At 45.0% G+C, this 12,648-nt stretch overlaps 1 protein-coding gene across 4 annotated transcripts in view; it reads left to right on the forward strand.

Moving 5' to 3' along the window:
• Positions 1-4,636: 4,636 nt before the first annotated feature.
• The window catches only part of LOC137425191 (long-chain-fatty-acid--CoA ligase 4), a 41,602-nt gene continuing 33,590 nt past the window's right edge, over positions 4,637-12,648 (forward strand). Inside the window, exon 1 of one of the 4 annotated variants that reach the window (XM_068113361.2) lies at positions 4,637-4,810. The gene's annotated coding sequence lies outside the window, so the exon portion shown is untranslated. The remainder of the gene's footprint in view (positions 4,811-12,648) is intronic. The other 3 variants (XM_078776394.1, XM_068113359.2, XM_068113360.2) reach the window with 3 other exon arrangements.

Here is a 12,648-nt window from a genome sequence, read left to right on the forward strand (position 1 = left end):
GTAAAACTGTAAGACAGCTGCTCAACGCAATAGGAGGGACATATCTAATGTTAAAAATGTCGCACACATGGGTCAGAGTAAATGCTAGGGGGAACCACACCTATGTGTCACATTTAAACGTAACGTTAATTTTGCATGCCAGGCTCTACCGGTCGTTCCATTGGTGGGGTCGACTCGGGACGAGTCTGGTGAGAGAGGGGTGTAGTGTTGCGGTTATGAGAATAAAGGATAACCCCCCTCGTAGGTAGACGCACCACAACATGTAGTCTCGCTGTAGTATAGTTATTTCTTAGTAAATGTAAGCGTAGTCTCCTTTCCTGTGTTAGTTTTGCGTTGAGCAGGCCAGTGAGCTTAGGTGTTCTTTTGCGATGAAATGCCACGTGCTCAGCCTGAACAAGTCTGGCAAGGCCGAAGGGAGGAGCTGCAGGAGGGAGTGGCCGGTAAGCAACGAGCCGCCAATCAGAGTTCGAGGGGAGTGGCTAACCATGGCATCGGGAGGCGGAGCATGGACCATTCGAGTAAGGCCGGGGAGGAGCCATAAAACCCTGCTCCGGGCCCCCCGCCTCAGTTCAGGTGCGCAGCCCATGAGTCGAGTCATTTGAGAGGGAAGCGAGAACGCACGAGGTCGAGGCATCGCGTCAGAGTCGGGGTATCAGAGAGAACGAGTCAGCATGCTTGTAACTGCTTGAACTGCTTGTACTAGTGTTGTACACGAACATTCCCCGTGCCCTGCGCTCTGCGCTGTATTAATCGCGCTTGGGAAGACGACCCATTCCGGGCCACAGACGCGCGACCTCCTTGCCTGCGCTCCCTGCACGTGCCGTGACCACCGTGGGAACGCGAACCCTTCCTTCCTCCTTTTTCCCCTGTGTGAGTGAGTGGGCCCTTTGTCTGGGATTTAGTTAACATTGCTTAAGTGCCTGCTCTGTGTCTCTTCGGATCATTGTACATTAATAATAAATCGTGTTCTTCCTCTTATTTGACCGTTCCCGTCCCTTCCATCCATTGACCTAGCAGAGTACGGATAGAACCGCTCGAATCGGGTTCAATAAAAGTAACGGCATGAGTCACATGATACGCACACCGCTCGGGCGTACTCGATTAGCGTGGCTTGTGCGAGTTCCGGTCCCCGTTTTCGCGGCAGCGTGGGTCAAAGGTACGTGGGGCGTCGACCCGATACCCTTTTCCACGTTCGCTGTGGAAGTGGCGATTCGGCCTCGTGGACACGAAGACCCAAGGGGAAAAAGGGGTTTAATCCCCCCTTTGTAACGTGGACGGGCTTCGTGAGATCCGCAACAATATATATTCACATCGATCATTGATCGTGAACCGGAAAATATAATAAATTACTGATATTTAGCGACTTGAAAGGTTCTTTATCAACCACTTATTTTGTCATGCTTCTGCTGACCTGTCTGCAAGGTGGATAAATCGAAGTCCCGAGTGCGAATCACAGGTGAGCCCATCCTGAGGTAATTAGCGATTGGTAACGATTCAGAACCTGTGGGTAAATAACCCTTGGTAATTTCCCCAACAGTTTTCCGGACGACAGACTGCCGGTAGGGGACATGTATTGCAGCGCAATACTCAGAATGCTTGTTAGTCCCCTACCGTGTACAGAGGAGGGGACTATAGGTTTGCATCAGTCTGTTAGTCCGTCAGTCCGTCACGCAAAGAACATTTTTCCGGACTTCTTTTCTAAACGTTTAATGCTAATGATTTCAAACTTGGCACATGGTTTCCTCATGATAGGTTACAGATCGAGTTCGAACTTCACGACGTTTCGATCATTTTTGACAAAGTTATGGCACTTTAAACTTTGGGAATTCTGATAATTCTGATGCTCCTTACCTCAGTGCCATTTTAAGTTTTAATTTCCTTTAAAAACCAATTTCTCTGCAATAATAGGACCGATTGAGATCAAATTTTCACCAGAGGAGGGACTCGGTCTGTCGAATATTTTAATTGTAATTATGATGTCACAGGTCACGTGGTTCGGCCGCCATATTGATTTTCGTGAAAACACGAAAACCCCTTTTTCTCTGCAATGGCTGAACAGATGGAGGACAAACTTTGCAGGCAGAATCGCATGCCCATGACGAACACAAAAGTCAGCGAGCATGACGTCATGCGTCACATGGTTTCAGAGTTATGACGTTTTTAAGCATGAACCTTTAAAACAGAGCTCCTCCGTAATTTTTTATCCAATCGAGGGGAAACTTCACGGATCTGTGAACACGACACACACACACACACACACACATATGTACACACACACACACACACACATACGTACACAGACGCACACACCACACACACACATACAGTTATACACACACCCCACACACACACAGTTATACATACACACACACATACGTACACACACACACATATACATACACACACAAACACACGTACCATACACATATACAGTTATACACATACACAAACACACTTTACTTTGTGCACGTAATTTATATATAACACACACATCACACACCACACACACACACACACACACACACACACACACACACACACACACACACACACACACACACGTACACACACACACACACACACACATACGTACACACACACACCACACACACACATACAGTTATACACACACATACAGTTATACACACACACATACAGTTATACACACACCACACACACAGTTATACACACACACATACAGTGATACACACCACACACCACACACACACACACACACACACACACACACACAGTGATACACACACACACACACATACAGTTATACACACACACGTTCAGTTATACTTATACACACACATACGTACACACACACACACACACACACGTACACACACGCACACACACACACATACAGTTATACACACACACATACTGTTATACACACACACACATACAGTTACGCACACACACACACTCACACACACACACACACACGTACACACACACATACGTACACACACACACACACACAGTTATACACACACCACACACACACAGTTATACACACACCACACACACACACACATACAGTTATACACACACACATACAGTTATGCACACACCACACACACACACACATACAGTTATACACACACCACACACACACACACACACACACACACACACACACACACACACACACGTACAGTTATACACACACACGTACAGTTATACTTATACACACACCACACGCACACACACACACCACACACACATCCAGTTATACACACACCACACACACAGTTATACGTACACACACGTACACACACACACACACACACACAGTTATACATACACACACACACACATACGTACACACACACACACATACACACGTACCGTACACATATTATACAGTTATACACATACACAAACACACTTTACTTTGTGCACGTAATTTATATATAACACACATCACACATCACACACCACACACACACACACACACACACACACACACACACACACACACACACACACACACACGTACACACATACACACACATACAGTTATACACACACATACAGTTATACACACACACATACTGTTATACACACACCACACACACAGTTATACACACACACATACAGTGATATACACACACGCACACACACACCACACACACACATACAGTTATACACACACATACTGTTATACACACACACATAGTTACGCACACACACACACACACACACACACACACACACACACACACACACACACACAGTTATACACACACCACACACACACAGTTATACACACGTTATACACACACACATACAGTTATACACACACACACATACAGTTATACACACACCACACACACACACACACACACATACAGTTATACTTATACACGCGCACACACACACACACATGTACACAGACGCACACACCACACACACATCCAGTTATACACACACCACACACACACAGTTATACGTACACACACACACACACACACACACACACACACACAGACACACACACACAGTTATACATACACACACACACACATACGTACAAACACGCACACATATACGTACACACACAAACACACGTACCGTACACATATACAGTTATACACATGCACAAACACACTTTACGTTGTGCACGTAATTTATATATAAATTATTGAGAAATGAAGGACAAATTTGCCGTTCCTTGAACTACTGTGAATCTCATTCCGAATCCCTCCTTAACGTCCCTCATAAGACATAACTCAGTCAATCCCCCATATCGAAATCTTGATGTTGTTGCTTGTGGACAGTTTATGATACAACAACCGATCCTCCCTATCGGCACGATTGCTACAATAAAATACAGCGCATCATTTCACCATTTTAACTCCTATCTTAACAAATGTAAACACAATGACACGCTACACGTACAGTTACACTTTATTTTCTTGAACTCCCATATGGCGGATCGACAATGTGGTGACGTCACACGCACACCCCATATATTAAAAACTCCATCCTCAGGCACAACACATCCTGCTTTATTAGAATGCAATGCTGCGTCATAAGCTTTCCGTTCTGGCGGGAGACGGGATTTTGGTTTGGATGACTAAACGAAATTCCCGGAGGAAATTAAGGGATGGCTGAGGAAGTGGAGAGTTGGGGCGGTGTATAAGTAGAGCCGCCGTGCATCCAATAGCGAAGTTAACATTGTAATCTACAATGGCACCGCTGAGGAAAGATTGAGATGCATGATTACGTTAAACTGTGTGGAATCTGAGGAAAGCTGGGCCTGAGATTCGACTTGGCAAGTGATCGACAGTTCCAGGTACAAAAAGACCTGTTTGTGTTTGACGTTAATGTCTGACGTGGCTCCTTGTTTTCCCGGGGTTTTATTTATTTATTTATTATCCTCCTTTCCTAAATTCTTCTTGGTTCGTTTTACGATGCGTTTTGGTATTTGTCCGTTCGTCCGCAGCGCACGCGCTGCTGGTTGCATCATTTGTTTGGGCGCGGCTGTGCCGCTGAAAGTAGTTCGGTGATTTTTTTGGGGAGTTGTGCAGTTCGAGATTTTGTTGGGGGAGAGAATAATAGTGATTTTAATGTTTGTTTACCTCGTCGAGAAAAAAAAACGAGGAGTCTGAGAGCCGTTCCTCCTCACGACTACTTGTTGATGAGCAGATGAGCTCGTGTAAAGTCACGTGACTCACGGTGAACGTCCTTTTAATAATTATGATTATTTAATACAACCCATTGGCCGGACCTATTGGCTAGCGGCCATCTTGAGCGACCTCCTCGGCTAAACGACCATGTTGTTTGTATTCGAACATTTAATTCGCCTCTTGTCACTCAAATTGCGAATCCTGCATCGGCAAGTTGAAAGTGTGCGGATTAAAGGCGGCGAGACGGAGTTACTTCAGATATAATCATTATAATTATGAGGGATAATCAGGTGACTTTATGTGGTATTACGAGTGCTCAACATGCTTGTTGTGGTTACGAGGCACTCTCCAATTAGTGTCAACGGCATGAACTAACGGAATTATCCAAGCCGAGGCAATCGTGGAAACGAGATCTAAAACACGACTCGCAAAGTGCGAATCAAAAATGTCACAGCCGTTTAAAAACCATAAACAAACGACGAGCTCATTGATACTCGAGGTCCACCGTCATTTGGGTGTGAGGAGTAGATATCTGTAATATGAAAGTTAAGTCTTCAACTGTTTTTGAAATATGGCAAGCTAAGTTATATTACCGAGATGTTGCCATGGTAACGTTTAGCCAATCACAGCCGTGATGATATCATCAAGTTGAGATGGTGTCATGAACAGATATCTGTAATATGAAAGTTGTCTTGAACTGTTTTTGAAATATCGCAAGCTAAGTTACCGAGATGTTGCCATGGTAACATAATTGAGCCAATCACAGCCATGATATAATCAAGTTGAGATGATGTGACAGTGTCATGAGGAATAGATATCTGCGATATGAAAGCTAAATCTTCAACGATTTTTTGAAATATCGGATGATCGGTCGGACAGACTGATCTCATTTTGATGTCCCCATCTCCAACCTTCTCCGAGGGGTGGGGGCAGCAATAAGAGCCATATTTGTACATTATTTATACATACGTGTATATATAGCCATATTTATGCACATCTGCAAGATGGCTTTGTACAGAATGAATTGATGATATTAACTACAAATATTTAATTAATGTTCATCCCCAATATGCTGTTGCGGATTTCCCGAAGCCCGTCCACGTTACAAAGGGGGGGGGGGGTTAAACCCCTTTTTCCCCCTTGGGTCTTCGTGTCCACGAGGCCGAATCGCCACTTCCGCAGCGAGCGTGAAAAAGGGTATCGGGTCGACGCCGCACGTACCCTTGTCCCACGCTGCCACGAAAACGGGGACCGGACCTCGCACAAGCCACGCTTAATCGAGTACGCCCGAGCGGTGTGCGTATCACGTGACTCGTGCCGTTATTTCTATTGAACCCGATTCGAGCGGTTCTATTTGTACTATGCTAGGCCAATGGATGGAAAGGACGGGAACGATCAAATTGAAGAAAGAACACAGGTTTATTTATAATGTACAGTGATCAGGATAAAGGAAAGGGGACACAGAGCAGAGGCTTAACAGTTTTAACTTAAACCCAGACAAAGGGCCCACTCACTCACACGGGGAAATGGAGGAAGAAAGTTCACGCGCCTTGCCGTCGGTCGCTCCCGGACAGCTCGCCCGGCGTGACCCTCTGGCGGTCACAGCACGTATGCAGGGAAATACAGGCAGGAGGAGATCGCGCGTCTGTGGCCCGGAACGGGTCGTCTTCACAAGCACTATTTAATACAGGCAGCAGAGCACAGGGCACGGGGCACGGGGCAAGTTCGTGTACATCGATGATGACAGGCATTTCAATTCACGCACTTCGACTTGTTCAGGGGCTGAGCGATTCTCTCTCCTTGTGTCGTGCGTTCTCTGATACCCTGACTCTGACTCGTCTGCTTCAGCTTAGCTCAATTCAACTCAACTCAATGCCTCGACTCGACTCATGGGCTGGGTGACTGAGGCGGGGGCCCGGAGCAGGGTTTTATGGCTCCGCCCCGGCCTTACCCGAATGTTCCATGCTCCGCCTCCCATTGCCGTGGTTAGCCACTCCCCCTCGAGCTCTTATTGGCGGCTCGTTGCTTACCGGCCATTCCCTCCGGCAGCTCCTCCCTACGGCCTTACCAGACTTGTTCAGCCCGAGCATGTGGCATTCCAGCGCAAAAGAACACCTAAGCTCACTGGCCTACTCAACGCAAAACTAACACAGGAAAGGAGACTACCTTACATTTACTAAGAAATAACTATACTACAGCGAGGCTACATGTTGTGGTGCATCTACCTACGAGAGGGGGGGGGGGGGTTATCCTTTATTCTCATAACCGCAGCAATACCATATACACTTTACAGAGCATCGGTGCTCACCGAAGAAGCAGTCTTTTGGCCAGGGTTGTACTGTGTGGTTTGGCATTGCTTTCCCAGTAGTCAGTCAGGGCTTGGATATTTAGGGTGCCGGCGATAACTCACCTATACCTTACGAAAGACTCCATGGGATGTTTAATGGACACCACTAAACAAGTGCTGGCAGCCGGGTCCTCCGGCCTAACGTCCTTCCGATGGACGGTGCGATGATTATTCCGCACTTTCCGTGCAAAACACCCAGGATATGTAGGTGCGTCGATATTCGAACCCAGGCTAGCCGGCTCAAATACGCACACACCTTCAATCGTTTCCGCCAGTCAAAATTAATGACAGGGAGCCCTCTCTAACTTGACCCTCGACTAGCATATTGCTGTGTTTGCTTCCCTCTGCTATATCCTCTATTCCTGGTTGTTCATTCGCTTGCTTGTTGTCCCATTATCACTCAATTTGCCTTGTTCTCCTTTGTCACCTCACTCTCTCATAACCCTTGATTTAGTTTTTGTAACAAAAAGAAAAAAAAATTAAACTGGTGAGCTGGGTATGTATTGAAATAAGAAAATAAAATGCACTATTGTTGAGCACAAACAAAACAAAACAGGAAGATGTATTTTCTAACGAAACAAGGAGGTAGTTGTGCTATCTATCACATACCATGCTACGATTCAGTTCTCACAAATAGATATTTATAACAACTGCAAGAATCATTCCACAACATCTAGCATTCTTAAAAATAAAGAAGAAAAATAAACATTTATTATCATAAGTCGGTCATTACCTCCAACACTGCAGGTGGACAGAGGCTATGTATTCGCCCCTGTCTGTCTGCCTGTGTGTCTGCCTGTGTGCAGAATATCTCAAAAAGATATGGACGAAATTTGGTCTTCAGGTTGTGACAAGCACGAATTGATTACATTTTGGTGAAGATCCTGATCTGGCTCCCAGAATTTTTAAAAAGGGATTCTTCACCATTGAAAGATGTAGCAAGATATCTCAAAAAGTTGTGGATGGATTTATGACAAAAGTTGGTCGATGAGTTGGGAAGATGCCAAGAACGAGGCGATTATATTGTGGTTCAGGTCCGGATGCCCATCCAGCCTATCGGTGGCATAGATAGCACAAACTGTTCGGCCTGACGAGCGATGCGCTCCACCGAGTTCTGTTCCACTTGAATTTTGCGATTCGGGCATGCAATCAATTTTTGTTGAAAGTGAGATAAAACCACAGGTGGATATGTACTTTTTCTGGGAACACTTCCCCATTTCACTTGTTTTGTGCAATACAAAGATAAATAAATGTAACTTCCTGCGTCTCCTTTATCTTTATCGCACAGGTGTTGGCGATACGAGTGACGACGATCAAGGCTGCCGTATTGAATGATTGAAAGTTCTGTGATCCACAGGTCGATATAACGCTCAGCTAATCAGGCTATCGTCTGCTTGGCAGGCCGGCAGGATGGCCTAGAATCCCTAGATGGACGCAGACTTGCCTCGAAATGGTTTAGCCTGGGATTGAATTTCAGCCCAGGTGCAAATGGGCACGATGAGCCTATTTCATCACCTCGTTCACATCTTCTTACCTGCGGTTATCTGTACCAAGAGACCTTGCCCTGTGTGTGTTTAGTTTGACCCAAGATGTCAAACCGAAGCGTTCTTGAACCAATGCGGTCGTTGGGCAGTGTGCTGATTGGCTGAAGCGGACATGTGCTAAGCAGATATTATCATTTTGCGTGTAGCACGAGGATGCTGGTTTCAATCGTTCCTGGTAGTGTGCCCGTGCCACCGATGCGGTGCCCCCTGTAGGTTCGAGCAGGAATTTGGAATATTGTCGGGTGTAGGCGATAGCTCATCTACTCTACGTAAAAGACACCGATGGGATCTTTAATGCCCATCGATAAATGCTAGCGGAAGGGACACCCGGTTCGATGTCTGGAAGATTTATGACAAATTGATTTATTTATGACAAAGCGAGAAGAAGGATTTTTATGCACATTGATGCCCCGCCTTACCCGCGGAACACCAGGACGGCAGTTTATAGCTAGACTGAGATCCAAACCCAGGCATGACGACTTCAAAGTGGGCAAGTGCACATACCCCCTGACGATATTTCATGCCCTGATGATGATTTATATAGCGACATGAAAAGGTGAACAATCTGACAAATTGTAGTTGAGTGGCTGAATAGTTTGTGGGAATACGAACAAGCTAGCTAGTTTTGACGTATATAAGGTAGAAAAGCTGCCAATCCAGATTTAAAGTGAAGTTTTCTTGCCTCAACTTGTAAAGCTCGCCTTTAGTTTCATTTACGCACATGTTGAGGCTACCTGCAAATTACCTGTTTGACGAGCCAATTTTCAAGATAAACTGCTGCTCGAATGTTTCTGGTAGGAAATGTAAACCGAGTTGTCTTTTGTGTATTACTTGCTGTTTTTAAACTGTCCACCAAGTTTTGTTCGAATCCGTCCACAACCTTTTGAGATATCTTGTTCACAAACAAACAGACAGACGGACAGACAAACGGACAGACAGGGGTGAAAACATAGCCGGATCCTGATCTTCACCAAAATCTAATCAATTCGTCCTTGTCACATACTCAAACTGTCCACCAAGTTTTGTTCGAATCCGTCCACAACCTTTTGAGATATCTTGTTCACAAACAAACAGACGGACAGACAAACGGACAGACAGGGGTGAAAACATAGCCGGATCCTGATCTTCACCAAAATCTAATCAATTCGTCCTTGTCACATACTCAAACTGTCCACCAAGTTTTGTTCGAATCCGTCCACAACCTTTTGAGATATCTTGTTCACAAACAGACGGACAGACAAACGGACAGACAGGGGTGAAAACATAGCCGGATCCTGATCTTCACCAAAATCTAATCAATTCGTCCTTGTCACATACTCAAACTGTCCACCAAGTTTTGTTCGAATCCGTCCACAACCTTTTGAGATATCTTGTTCACAAACAAACAGACGGACAGACAAACGGACAGACAGCGGTGAAAACATAGCCGGATCCTGATCTTCACCAAAATCTAATCAATTTGTCCTTGTCACATACTCAAACTGTCGAGCAAGTTTTGTTCGAATCCGTTCATAACTTTTTGAGATATCCTGCACGCACAGACAGACAAACAGGGGTGAAAACATCACCTTCGATGGCGGAGATAATAAATGACCACTAAAGGATACGACGCACAAATCCGACAGGCCTCCACCGAAGACCACACAGACAATTGATCAGTTGTGTAAAATGAATGCCTGCCCCATTTATGGCCAGGGGTGTGTACACACAGAGGGATTTGTTGAGAGCATAGATAAGCAAAGACAAAAGTCAAGCGGGGACAAATGGTAAGGGGATAAGGAGGGAATGCCATGTCCCTGATAGGGATGATTTTCAATTGCCAAAGATAATACAGTTTTTTATATCCTTTAATTTATTGTTTAAATTTCATGTTCATTTTCTGGCTTTTCTGTTACACCTAAATGTCTCTAATTATTGTATTATGCCCAACTTAACATGTACTGTAACTGCATGTGCGGGAAGGGTGGGGTGGGAATTCAAGGTTGTGTGAAACCCTATTACTCCCATATATCACATATTGACCCATTACACGGTTCTCATGGAACCAAACCGCATGATCAAGCGTTCTGTATGTAGCCTGGAACATGTAAAGAAATTGGACATGAATGAAGATTTGCCGCCTCACACGATACCCGAGTGTTAAACTATCGGCTCAAGCAAACAGAGCAACTACTGCATTGCACAATTCTTTTGGCGCAAATCTCCTTTAACTTTGAACCTGCAAGGTGTGGAATTGCCCCGTGTGTTTGTCTGTCCCTCTTCACAATAGTAGCTACACGTTTTCAGGACCCACCTTGCAGTTTCAGGTGACCATTGTAAATTTGTCTTCAGGTGGCGCTACATTTCTATGACTGCATTTGGCGATCAATGTTTAGCAAACAAAATTATAAAAAGTTCCTGTTTCCTTCAAGTTTTATATATAGACTAGCCGAAACCCGTGGAACATCCACGGAAGGGAGGATGTGGTGTATGGATAGAGTGTACCATTATGGATGGCATAGGGGATTTGCTTGTCCGAGTAAGAGTTAGGAAGAAAGATGAGAATGAAGAGTGCGTATATGAACAACGATCGCCGACACCGGCACAAATGCATGCTCTGGATTGTCCACTCAGTGGACGGCTTGCTTTCGCCTTCGCCTGTCCAATCAGCGGACGGCTCGCTTCGCCTTCGCCCAGCAGACGCCAATACGATGGCGTCGTAAGATGGCGTCGTATCGGCAGTTAATCGGATGCTTTTGGGCCCCGACGTCGGCTAATTCAGATTTTTCGAGTATGTCTGTACGTGATAAACAAAGAGTGCGGTTCGTAGATCGTAAATCCATGAGTGCCGTGGGCATCGGGTCACTGGGTGCGGCGTAAAAGGGATAACAAAGTCGAGTCCTTACACTATTATTATATAGATGAGCATGGCAAAAGATTGTGGCATCCTCTGAAATCAAACTATCAAACATGGCTGATGAAATGATTGCTTTTGTGTCTTCTTCTTCGTGCTTAGATGTTTGGAAAGTATCCTTGAGGTAAAAATTAAGTTGTTGTTTGTCAGTTATTTCCCTGGTAATTATTTTCCTTCCTTCTGATATGCGATGTCATGTCTATTGATTGTATGAATGTGTTAAAACTCCAATCAAATCATTATTGCACTTTGTAACCAAAGACGGCTATTCATATGTCATATGAGAACAACTTGGGCACTCTAATTGTTTATGGACTAGACAAACTTTATGCCAACGGAATGAGATGTGCTGCGTCGGGCAACAAGAGTATATAAAGGTTATCAGGAGTAAATGTTCCAACACCGTAACAAATGATGAGAAGGGGAAGGCATGGTTGGCGATCGCAGCCAAACCTTCCACTTCCACGCCTTTGAATTTGACAAACTTACGTACGCCTTAGTAACTACAGATAAAGGCATTATCCGAGCCAGGGGAGACTCGGATAAAGTTATTCGGAAAATCTCCACTTCATCCAGGCTTTGAGCAATGGAAATTATCCATTGGGTAAATTGTATCCCTGGATAAGTAATTTATCCACAGAATAGCGCTTTGAGCAACCGGGAGCCCATGTCAAAGGATATCCAAGAAAACCAGACCACTTGCTAGCACGGTTTGGATAG

The sequence above is a fragment of the Myxine glutinosa genome, chromosome 4, assembly GCF_964187855.1.
Source record: "Myxine glutinosa chromosome 4, kmMyxGlut1.1, whole genome shotgun sequence".
Lineage (NCBI taxonomy): Eukaryota > Metazoa > Chordata > Myxini > Myxiniformes > Myxinidae > Myxine > Myxine glutinosa.